Source organism: Castor canadensis, chromosome 16 (genome assembly GCF_047511655.1).
Source record: "Castor canadensis chromosome 16, mCasCan1.hap1v2, whole genome shotgun sequence".
Classification (NCBI taxonomy): domain Eukaryota; kingdom Metazoa; phylum Chordata; class Mammalia; order Rodentia; family Castoridae; genus Castor; species Castor canadensis.
The window spans coordinates 14,787,177-14,799,450 of NC_133401.1; the positions used below are offsets into that span (position 1 = coordinate 14,787,177).

At 49.7% G+C, this 12,274-nt stretch overlaps 1 pseudogene; it reads right to left on the minus strand.

Moving 5' to 3' along the window:
- Positions 1-1,201: 1,201 nt before the first annotated feature.
- LOC141417886 (cell adhesion molecule CEACAM21-like) lies at positions 1,202-6,167 on the minus strand (annotated as a pseudogene).
- Between the last annotated feature and the right edge of the window lie 6,107 nt (positions 6,168-12,274).

Sequence of the window (12,274 nt, forward strand, 5' to 3'; positions counted from 1 at the left end):
TGCACCCGCTGGTGACCAGTTCCCAGAGCTACAAGATTCAGACAGGCAGGAAATCACGGCTCCTTGTCAGCCCAAATAGGAGGCCAAATTCCAACTCTGGCCCCAAGTTTCTCCGGGTCATCTGGAGTCAGAAATCAGAGACAGAGGTTTGGTGCAGGGACTTCCAGTGTTGAGATTGTCTGTGAGGATCCATGGGGCCCTCACAGAGGGCTCCGAGCTGATAGCCGAGGATATGGTGTAAGTCATTGTGTTTGCTTCTGATGCCTGCCTGGCACTGTCCAGATCCTGCAGGTCCCCTGAGGGGTGTGTGTGTGTGTGTGTGTGGTTTGCTGGTCTAGGAGGGCGAGGCCTATAGGGGCTGGTGCAGGTATGCAGGGTAGACATGTTTGGGGCTTTGAAGTTCACCTTGATATGATTCAGCCATTAGCAGGTATGCCTGGGAGCATCCCTGTAGGGTGACGGTGAGGTCCCAAAGCAGGAGAGAACGTGTGCTTTCGGGGCTTCTTACTGTGTTAGGCTCCGAGTGTCCCTCTTGCCATAGAAGTCTTGTGTCTCTTATTCACACCAGCCTTCAAGAAGACACTCTCATGTAGGCTGAGGTTTCGTGGGATCTGCAGCTGTGAGTGGGAACCTCCCTCAACACTGTCCCTTCACTCATTGGTCTCCCCTGATCCAAGGTGTCAGCTTGACACCTGTGCTGTCCAAACCCTTCCCCTCCCAACTCTGCCCAGGACCATGAGGACAGACGCACTGTGTGCATGCATGTCATCTGTGTTGTTACCACTCACATGGCCGTCCTGCAGTCTGCTCCTTTGCTTTCAGATGCAGCTTCCACCGACTTCCAGCTGGGGGAGAACAAGAGCTGCTGACACCTAGTGAGGATCACTGGTTCACCTGCCCCACACATGATCACAGCCCCCCCCCCCCCGTGGGATCACAGATTACCCCATTAGACATGGCTCAACTCAAACCAACTTGGTGTTGTTTGGGACCTGGTTGAATAAGACCTTAAGCCAACAATAATGGCAATACCAGTTCAAGGCTATTTGCATTTATTGATTCAATACACATTTGGATACCAGGACTTTCTACCTCATTTCACCGATTATTCACAAAAGCTTTATAAAGTCAGAGAATCACAACCACTGATTGGAAAAGGAGAAAAACCTGATTTAGGGTTTAACTCATAGGAGGGGCTGAATCACTCACAGCTACTGGCCAGTAAAAAGGGGTCACTCTTGCTGGAAAAGGCCAAATTGGAGACCTCACACTGATACCCCCAGCGTCCTCTCTCCTGACGGGGTCTATGCTGAGGTTTCTGTTGTCCTGAGATGGCATCATCTTCTCTGTGAGCAGCCGGCTCTGGCCATTGAAGGTCTATCGAATGGAGATTCCAGTGTCAGCTGAGAGGCAGGTCAGGACCACGGATTCCTATTTTGTGACTGTGCTGTTGGTGGCTTGGATGGAAGGCCATGTCACTGGCTCTGTGGACAAACAGGAGGAGACTGATTGAGTGTGTTCTGAGGCCTGGACCACGCTCCTTCCTCAGAGATCTCAGGCAGCTCTCAGGGACACAGTGAGCTATGTAAGGTGGCAGAGGATGGGCCCAGCCCTCTGAGGAAGTTGTGTGTCTTTGTTGAAGTGACATCTGTGGGGAGAGGCTGCGGCATCCACTCAGATCACTCAGTGACCCCTGACTGGTCCCCTGGATCTCTCTTTGGAATCCACACCAGGAACTGTTTCTCAGGCATCCACTCAGATCACTCAGTGACCCCTGACTGGTCCCCTGGATCTCTCTTTGGAATCCACACCAGGAACTGTTTCTCAGCTCATGTGTTCAGCATTGTCAGGTAGAATTTCTTTCCTAGAACCTTCTGTGTGATCCTTTTATAAACCTTTTGTGATGTTATAAAATATTAAACCCTGTGCCTCACATGTCCTTCTGTGTATGTTAAATGACAGCTTGCTTGGCAGCCCTGTCGTCTCTGGGGTGAGGGAAGATTTACATAAATGAGGAAGACGTTCCCTCTTTGTTAAATCAATTATTAGGGAACAAAGGCAGCTCAACTAGTTCTCATAACTTTAGTAGCTGGAGAGGTTCCAATCTAAGGATTTCTCAATCTTATAGGACTTTCACTTCCTGGCCTGTGAATTGGTCACAGTGAAGGAAACACCATAGAGAGAAGTGCTCACATTTTTAACAAAAGACTGGCATCCCCAGGCATCCAGGGAAGTCATATCAACACCAAGAAAGGTCATATGTGAGAAGCTGACAGTGTTGTCATACTACTCAGTGGTGAAACACTGAAAGCTTTTACTCTAAGACCAGGAACAAGACAAGGTGCTGCTTTCACCACTTTTATTCAACATAAGACTGGAAGTCCCAGTCAGACAATTAGATGAAGAAAAAAAGTAAAAATTATCTAAAGTGGTAAAAAGAAGAAAAACTCTCTCTGTACACACACAACATGATTTTCTGTAGAACACCCAGAAATCCTACCAAATAATTACTAGAACTAATAAATTTAGCAGTTTCAGTATACAAAGCTAACACCCTAAAAATCATTTGTACTTCTATACACTAGCAACAATGACAAAATGAAATGAAGAAACAATTCTGCTTATCAAGAAGAATAAAACCTTTAGGAATAAACTTAAATTAAGGAGGCAAACATACTCATAATCTAAAGACTACATAACATTGTTGAAAGAAGAGCAGGCAGACACAAACAGATGAAAGGTACTCTATGGTCGTGGATTGAAATACTGGTTATTGCTAAGATGCCAGGACTAACCAAAGCAATCTAAAGATCTAAAGATGACTTTTTTCTTGCAGAAATAGAAAAATCCATCCTAAACTTCCATAGGAATGTCAAGGGGCTGTGAATAGACAAAACAATATGAAAAAGGAGAACACAGACGGAGGTCTCACACTCGCTGGTTTCAAAGGCACTGCAAGGCTGTAGGAAGTCAAAATACTATTGCGCTGACACAAATATAGACATGTAGAAAAGTCTAGCAGACTAGAGCTCCCCAAATAAATGCTTGCTTTGATGATCAAAGGATTTTAATGAGGGCACCAAGACTATTTAATGAGGGAAAGGACAAATGCTGTTGGAAAACTGGCTATCCACATTCAAAGACTGAAGTTACACCCCACATATAAAAATTAATCCAAACTAAATCACAGATCTAAACATAAGGCCTAAAATTATAAAACTCTTAGAAGAAAATACAGAGGAAAAACTCTATGACAGTGAAATTGAGAAGAAATTGTGGATATGATTGCACATGCAAAAAAAAGAAAAAGATAAAATGGTTTTCATTAAAATCAAAGTTTTCTGTTCATCAAATAGAGTGAAAGACAAGCTACAAAATAAGAGAAAACATTTGCAAGTCCTATATGTGATAGAGGGTTGATATACAGAATATTCCTGCAACTCAAGGACTATAAAACCAAAACAACACAACTAAAAATAGGTGAATGGCTAAAATCGATTTTTTTTCCAAGGAATATATACAAACAAATGGTGACATACAGGGAAAGATCTCAACATCGTTAATTGCTAGGGAGTGAGATCAGAGCCATAGTGATCTGCCTCTGCATCAATCAGGATGGCTGCTATGAAAACAGCAATGACCTCAACATTAAACAGCCAAGGCTGGGGAGAATGTGGAACAGTTGGGACACTTGCAAGACAGGAGCTCTACCAGTGAGCTACACCTCCACCTCAAGACTGTTAAATGAAATGTGGCCTCCTGGACCACATACATTGGGAAAATCTGAAATAGAACTTCAAGAAGCATGAGTGGATGTTATTCTTACTACCCAACGGTCTGATCTGTTGCTGGCAGGAATATTACTCTAGAAAACAGTGAAAGGTCTGTCACATGGGTCTTGGGCTCCTGTGGGGTGAGGGGTCATGGATCCTGTATGGCCAGAGTTCCTAAGAATTTGAACCACATCCCAGTCTCTGAAGGGATTGGGATTATTTGTTCATTCCCCCTCCTTCAAGAGACACTGAAATTGGTTAAATTTGTGTTGTGATGTGTACAGGGTACAGAGGGGGAGGGAGGAACTTAAGCCTTTTCCTCCCACTATGGAGCTGTGGAAGAGCAGAACCAACAACCCTTCTTGGGGTCCTTGGACACCTAATGATGCCTTGAGGGTGGAGGGGAGGATGGGGCTATGGTGGCAGACAGACCTGGTTTGACTCTGATTTGCAAGCATGGGCTGTGTGACCTTCAATCAGTGACTCTGTGGCATTGTTCCTAAGTTTCCCCTCAATGAAGCAGGATAAGTGATTATCGGCTTCAGGTTATGTGTAAGTTAACCTTAGAAGAGTTGTGACACCTGACCGAAAGTTTGAGGAGCACTCAAATAGTTGGCATCTATTATTTTTTGAACCCTGGGGGAGTTAGTGGCCTGCAGCATCTGTCCGTGTGTTCTGTCCTTGATGAATCTCAGGCCAAGGGCTCTCTGTGCTCTGCTTTGCTCAGATATGGTGTTAGGGAGCTCAGCCCTACCTAGGGCACAATCTAGGAATCTTGGGACTTGGCAAGTAATCAGTCTTTGCCCCCTGTGAGCTCTGCCTAGGGGGTCAAGACCCAACCCACAGGCCCCATGGTCATCTGGATTCAGGAGCCTGAGACCAAAGAGTGGGGCAGGGCTTCCCAGAACTGAGCTTGTCTGTGAGGATTGCAGGGCACTGACTTAGCATGGAGAGCATAAGGGCCTAGGGGGGTCATTCTCAGGGGCACATTCATGGGGAGGGATGTGGGGGGTGGGCTGGGATGAGCTCCCTGCACTGAGTTACCCATCAGACCATCGTTCTCTCTGCAGTCAATGTCAGAAAGTAATTTGGATCTATAGGTGTTTGTTCCAATGTGTGCATCCTGCCCCTGATGTTCAGACCCCAACGTGGGATATAATGCAGGAAGGGGAGAAGTAGGCACAGTGACAGTCCTCACCACCCAGAGGTCACAGAGAACCACTCAGTACACACGGAGCTCTCCAGATGCTTGTTGAGCCCAGAGAGCCCTCGTTAAGGCTCATAGGGCGTAGAATCCTGCGTCCTCCTGCTTGACGTTCTGGACAAGCAGGGATCCATTGGGGTATCTCGTCTCCCGACCACTGTATTTGGGCCCTGGGGCGATTCTGTGAGGGTCCATTATACGTACTGCAATTTGATGGCTGTCCAATCCTGCTGCCCCTTTGTGCCAGCTATAACTTCTAACGTTCTCTGGTCGATTGCGGACACGTAGAAGAACGTCACTCCCTTTAGCAGCATGGGCTGGCACCGATTCAATAGTGAGTTAAGCAGTGGTCAGTGGGTTCCAGAAGGTTAAAAGGGAGGCTAGGAAGGAGGAAAGAAAAATTCATCAATGTCAAGACCTTTATAGTATTGGAGTGAAAGATGAAGCCCTGCATCCTGAGAAGGTGTCTGCATCCCTAGCACTGGGGTGTGTCTGTGTGTCTGTGTGTCTGTGTGTCTGTGTGTGTACACACACTAGCATCTTCAACCCTCCATTCCTTCACTGCTCCTGAATGTGTCACTTCCTCTTTGTGGATACTCTTTTCAGGTGTCTGCACAGCTCACCCCTCGCTGTCCTCACATCTCTGCTCACACTCAGGGCATCCTGGGAGCTCCATGAGGACAGGGCCTGGTCTGATCTTTGTTGTAACCCAGTGCCTGGAACAGGCTCAGGTTCCTGTGGGTGAATGAACCATGTTCCCAGAACTCTGCATGTCCAGGGGTTATTTTCCAACTTCTGAGATTGGTGGCTAAGGACAGGATTAATGCCCAGTGCTGTTTTTCTTTGAGAGTCACCTGAGGTAGTTGTCAACATCAATTTTCAAAATGTAGTGGCCAGTGAAGATTAACTTGGAATAGGGAAAACTCAAGCTTTTCCTTCTCCTTAACAATTCCAGTCCAGTGAGAATTTCCTGTGCCTGAGCCTTTGTCCCTCTTTCTTTCCTGTCAACTCAGGCTTGAAACAGAAGCCCTGTGTCCCTTCTCAGGGTCTTGAACACCTCCAGAAGACCCCAGCCAGTGTCTGTGCTCTTCTCCTTCTACCCACTCCCAGGGAATCATCCCCTCACCTGTGAGCAGGAGCCCCTGCCAGGGGACATGCCCTCTGTGGGAAGGGGCTGAGGGGGTCTCCATGATGTCTGCTGCCTTCTCTGTCCCCCCTATGTGGTGAACAGTTTCAGCTTCAGAACCAAAGCAGGGCTGCTCGGGGGTCACCTCTGCTGTCTTTCCTCCCTCTGAGCTGAGCCTCCACCTAGGGCGGGAGCACTGCCCAGGTTCACATGGTGTGGAGGCGGGGTCTGTGTCCAGGATACCTCTCTGTCCCCTCCCTTCTCAGTCCTGCCTCCTGTCCTCTCCTTTCCTTTGCCTTAGGTTTCAGCCCCTGCCCTCCCACCCCCCACCCCCACCCCCCACCACCCTGCACCGACCACACTGTGAGAAGCAAGGCTTAAGAAGGGAGGCAGTTAATTACGGCTGAGAGAGGGGCGGGAGGGACAGTGTGGGGACACCAGGGCCTGTGCTGGTCCTATGGAGAAACCTCCCCCCCGCTTCTTAAGGGCCCCTTTGACTGAGACCTGAACTATTGGACATTCCCCTGGGAAGGACTAAGGATACAGGGAGCAGAGCTGCCTGCACAGGATGGCCTTCAGGGTGGAGTGGACAGAGGCCATGGAGGTGAGGACTGGAGAACAAGGGGGATGTAGGCTGAGGCCTAGCTGGAGAGGGTCAGGCCCTGCTGGACTGTGGGCACTGATAAAAGGTCAGCAGCCCAGGCTGCCGCCCTCTGGTGGACAGTGAGGAAAGTGCAGACAGCCGACACAGGAAAAGGAATTTATGCAACTTCATCCTTAAGCATTTATCAAATTCACACATAATTTTAACAGTGAGTCACGATCTGTCTGTAATTTTCAACATCCCAACTAAACTCTTTTCTGAGCTTCTCATTGGTTGTCATAAACCCAGGCCTGTGGTCTGTGTTGGGCCAAGCTGTGTCTGCAGTACTGGGGACTCCAGGGCTTGGCTGGAGTGAATGTGAAGAGGAGAGGGGCAGGATGAATGTCCCTGTGTCCTCACGTGAGCCACAGCGCTCCACCCCTCCCCCACCCCAGTGACCTCAGAGCCATCTGAGTCCTGAAACCAGGGCTGGTGAGGGGCTCTCAGCCTCCTCCTCCTGCTCTGGGGCTTCTCCATCCTCTCCATCCCCAGGGCGTCTGGGCCTCACTGTATCTGGGAACGCGTGGATCCTCTCAGACCCCATCGGGGACTCCCTTACAGAGGACCAGGTCAGAGGCATCATCACACCTCATAACCTCCCCACCCCCCCAGAAGCACAGGAATTGCTCTGGATTCTGCTTGAAATCAGGGTCCTTTTGCTCTGCGTTTCCTGTCAGAGCCATCCAAGTTGGGAGAGATCATGTTGAGCACCCCTCCCCCAGCCATGCATAATCTAGCTCTTAGTGGGCTGTGACTCACACTATCCTCCCTATGCAGGGGACTCAAGAGGTGTCCCAGGATGGGGACAGAAGGGTCATTGGCTCCCATCAGCTTGCAATCAACTATCCTGGGTGAGGTTATGACAGGATTTGCTAAGGATGTCTGAGCTCCCACACCAAAAGCAGATGATGCCAGGTTCACGTGACTCAGTGTACTGTGTCTCTCTGTGCTCTGACTTGCATCCTTACCTGGACAGAAGAGGTGTCAGGAAGGATGCAAGGAGTCCATCTTCTCCATGGCCTTGGGAGCATCTCTAATGGGCAATTTGGGCCAGAGTGACTGAATTATCAGGAATTCACAGGACTCTTTCACCTTCTGAGTTATCCTTACGTTTGTTTCTGTTTATTTTCACCTGAGATGTAAAGGAATGAGGGAGGTGTTCCCACCTTCCCTGACTGTCTTGCTGACAGCATTTGGTGTCTTGTTTGGTGGCAATGAAATACCATCTGCAGAAAGTGGAGTGTTTGTAAATTAACAAGTGATGGTGTTTGAGGTTTGTTCACCTATCCACACCCAGATGTTGGAGCCTTACATCTGGGGTAACCATGTGGGTTTGGTGTTGCCCACAGGAAAAAAAGGTGATCAGAAAGAAATGCTTGCTGGAAGTGTGGGGTTTTCTTTTTATTTCCTTTTTTATTTTCCTATTTTATTTCCCTGGGTTGACACAGGGTGACAACCATGCAGAGCAGTGATGCAGGGACTGCTCTGCCTCTTCCTTTCTTTAACTACTGTTTAATCACTCTGCAATCTGGCCTCAGCCATGAGCCCCTCTCCCTGGATACACTCAGGGGAAAGTTGAGGACCAGGAAGCACAGTGTGACTTGTGCAGGATGGGGTGTGTCAGGTGAGGTGTGAGGTGTCTCCGAGGGGCTCAGGGTTTTGTTCTCAAAGCAGACTGATAGTAGGCTTGGGCTCCTGGAAGGAGGAGAGGCCACCCCAGCAATGACCCAGCAGCTGGAACCTGCCTTCCTGGAGAAAGAGCAGCAAGGAAGTTAGGGAGCAAAGCAGCCTGGGATTGACCTTGGAAGCCAGGTTGTGAGATGTGTTGTGTGTCTGTCCCTGTCACAGACATGAGGAGGGGAGGCCTCAGAGGGGTTCTTGATGGTGGAATGTTCTAGTGCCTGCTGATTCCCCCAGTGCTTCTTCCTGCAGGGGCTCAGTGTGGATCTGAGGTGGTCTGCAGAAGGGACTGGGGGTCCCAGGAAGCCTGTGGGGACCACAGATCTCTAGGGAGGCAAGAAAGGGACTAGGATGCTCCTGCACACTGAGGCCTCAGGTGTGTGGAACCTCAGTGTCTTCCCTGGTGATTCTGGTCAGTTACATGCCTTGGGTGGGGGCAAGCGGGTGTCACTGTTCTGAAGTTTGCATGATGTGGAGACAAGTGTCCAGGGACCCAGAGCACAAGGTACCCGTTGAGGGAAGGGTCGCATGGGTGAGCAGGTTCATGTGGTAGGAAATAGAAGGGCGCCTGGGAAGACAGAGCCTCACCTCCACCTGTCGAAGCTGAGCCTATGCCCAGAGTTGATGATGAGGGGGACCCAGGACAGACAGTGGGTGCCAGGACAGGGTGCAGAGTCCCCTCGTGACTGCTCAGACCAGGGATGTGTGGAGGGATAAGCTCCCATCCAAGGGAGGGAAAGCCTCCTGAGCACACAGGTGACCCTGACACAGGGTGACTGGGAGGTGTGAGTATGAAACCTGCAGGGACCCTGAATGGACTGAACCCAAGGCACAGCTGGGGCCCAGGGAGCAGGATTCGTGCTCACAGGGTGCTAAGGTTGTTCCAAGGTCAGGCACTGGGGCCAGAACTTGATCTTGAGAAATTCCCTCAGTGTGGCAGACAGAGATAAGTGGTAGATGAGTGGTAGGGATTTGTTTGCTTGTTTATTTGACACTGCTGGTGGCAAGCGCTATGATAGGCAAGCGCTCTACCCCTGAGCCACACACCCAGCCCCTGTGAGTGAGTCTGTGGGACAGAAACACTCACCATGAGTCTGCAGCAGACTCTCAGCCTCCCCCAGGCCACACTCAGAGTGGCCAGGTGTGAAGGTACAATGGCTGTGTCAACAACCTTATTGTCCCTCCATGTGCAGAAGACGCACAAGATTGAATCAGAGGAGGCTCTGATCTTCCCTGTAAAAAGCCTCACAGCATCTTTCTTGGGTAGGGGAGAAAAGGATGGCTTTTCCTGCAGTCCCTCCTCACTGCCTCCTCCCGGCTGCAGACCTGGGAACCAGAGGCCCTGAGACACTGTCCATGGTGCTGACGACCGCCAGCTATCTAAGGACAGGTGAACTGGGATCTCCCAGTGTTTGTTGTCTGTTTGTTTTGGTGAGACTGGAGTTTGAACTCGGGGCTTTGCACTTATAAAGCAGGTGCTCTACCGCTTGAGTCACACCTGCAATCCTGACAGCTGAGCCTTAGAACCACTGAGAAGGTGGAGCGGGAAGGGTGTTGGGGCATTGTGTGCCCCTGCTTCCTTCTCAGTTGCGGGAACGTGCTGTGGGCATCATTACAGGAGCTGACATCAAGTCCGGATGACTCCATCTAGTTGTTAGTGAAAGAGGATGACAAAATGACATTGAGAAATGTGGTGGACAGAGCAATTCCCTTCAAAGATATCCACACCCTCTTCCCCAGAGCCTGTGAACATGTGACATGGGGAAGGACACTCTACGGATTACACTAAGGTTCATGAGGTTGGGAGGTTCTTGAAGTTTCACAGATGGGTATATCACAAACCAGCTGGTCGGGTTCTCTTGCTCTACCCAGAGAGCAATCGTGGGCAGATAAGACGCTCCTCTCGTTGTTCTGGGTCCTTGTCGGTATTTACAGGTGGTGGCACAGATGACAGTGGACAGTGGCAGTCAGCCCTTGGCCTTTCATAGATAGGGTGGTGGCACAGGGTTTGGGCCTCAGAGTTCAGGTCTAAGGGCCCTGGCAGCTAGGGGACCCCACAGCTTTCAGGGTCTTAAGTTCTACAGCCCCTGTGGTGGAGGGGTCTGTCTGCCATAGGGTCCCAATCAGTCATCAGTTTTCCCTTCTCCAGTGCCCACAGATATTCTGCTGCCAGACCGTAGTTACCTCTATGGCGCTGATCAGTTTTGTCCGAACCACTCAGCTTGGCAGCTCTGCTGCTTCTCTGCTTTTTCTTCCTGTTACCAGTTTAGCAAACGTGGTCAAACACTGGAAAGTCTTTATTGGGACCTGATGTTACAACAGGCAGGAAAAGAAGCAGCAAAGGGAGAAGAATCCCTCCCAGTTGCTCAAAAAGTGAGTGAGCAGCCTGCTTATATAGCCAGAAAAGGGAGGGGACAGTGGTGTCTGCACCAATCACAGCAGTCTCCTCATATTTGCACCAATAATTGTACAGCCCATTATGCAAATGAAGGATTGTGTTTGCACCAATCATGGCTCTTCTCTTGGGACTGAAGTGCTTACTCCCCCAGCCTGTACTGAAGTGGTAGTCATGGTGACTGGTCTTCTAGTGGGACAAAGCACCTTCCAAAAACGTGCTTACACAAGCCTTATCAGTAACAGTATTTTAACAATTATCTAACAATGCCCAACCTCTGTTCCAATGTCACAGGAAGAGGTGAACAGGTCCCTCCCATATGCTGCAGGTACAAAGCAATTGCAGAGTCCTTTCCTTAGAAGTGAGAGGGAAGCAGGAGAGTCGAGGAAGGAGCAGCAGGTGTGAGGATGGGTCAGAGCACGGGATCTCCAGGATGCCTCCATGCTGGCTTCATGGTGAAGGAAGGGGCTCCAGCCCAGGAAAGCAGGTGCTGCTAGAGGCTGGAAAAGGCGAGGAATGGACTGTTCCCTGTGGACATGGTGATTTTTATAGTTTTATGTCACTGAGTTGTGGCAATTTGTCACAGTCTCAATAAGCAATGAATGCAAGAGCAGTCACCTTGTCTAATCTGAGACCCATGTGTGTGTAGGATAAGGACTAATGAGGATCAACTCTTCACTGCTTCCTCCTCCATCAAGGGGCCATGGAAACCTTGTTCAATGCTGGACTCTGCACTGGTGGCAGACTGAATTGTGGGGAGGGGAAACAAAATCCTTTTCTTTACACTACTGTGGGAGTGACACCAACATTTCAGAAAACAAATGCTAGACTTGAAGTCCAGTGAGCAGGGGAGCTGTGGTTTAGCAAATATGGGGATGAATGTTCCCAGCACTGAGCTGAAAGTGGAGGCAGGTGGCTTTGTGCAGAATAAAAACTGACTAGCTCCCCATTTTCCTCACTCCTCTGAACTTAGGGTAAGAAGAAGGGATTTGAACCAATGGGTGACCACAGGGTCCACAGAACCCTAAGAAGTCTCCCTTGGATGAGCAGAGCAGGAGCTGTGGCTGTGACAGGTGCTGTGTGACTGCCCTGTCACCTGTTCGTGTGACCCTGATTTGGTGACCGTGTCACCCTGCCTTTCAGTTTTCCTTCAGCGGCGTGGGAAAATGGTATTCAGCTGCCAGCTGTTCTGTGGATTATCCTGAAAACAGTCAGTATCTGACCCGAAGCTTGGCAGAGGAGCAGCCCCAACAAACAGCCTCCGTCCTCACATGATTACAGGGCAGTGCCCTGGTCATGGTCCCTTCTGGAAGAGGTGCTGCCAGGAACATCTTTCTCCCAATTTTCCATTTTGAGACACTGACCCCCTTACCGAATCTCCATGGTCCCCAGGGCAGTGGAGTAACGACCTGGGTAGCGTCCCTCTGCGCTCACTACACCAAGTCTTAGATGA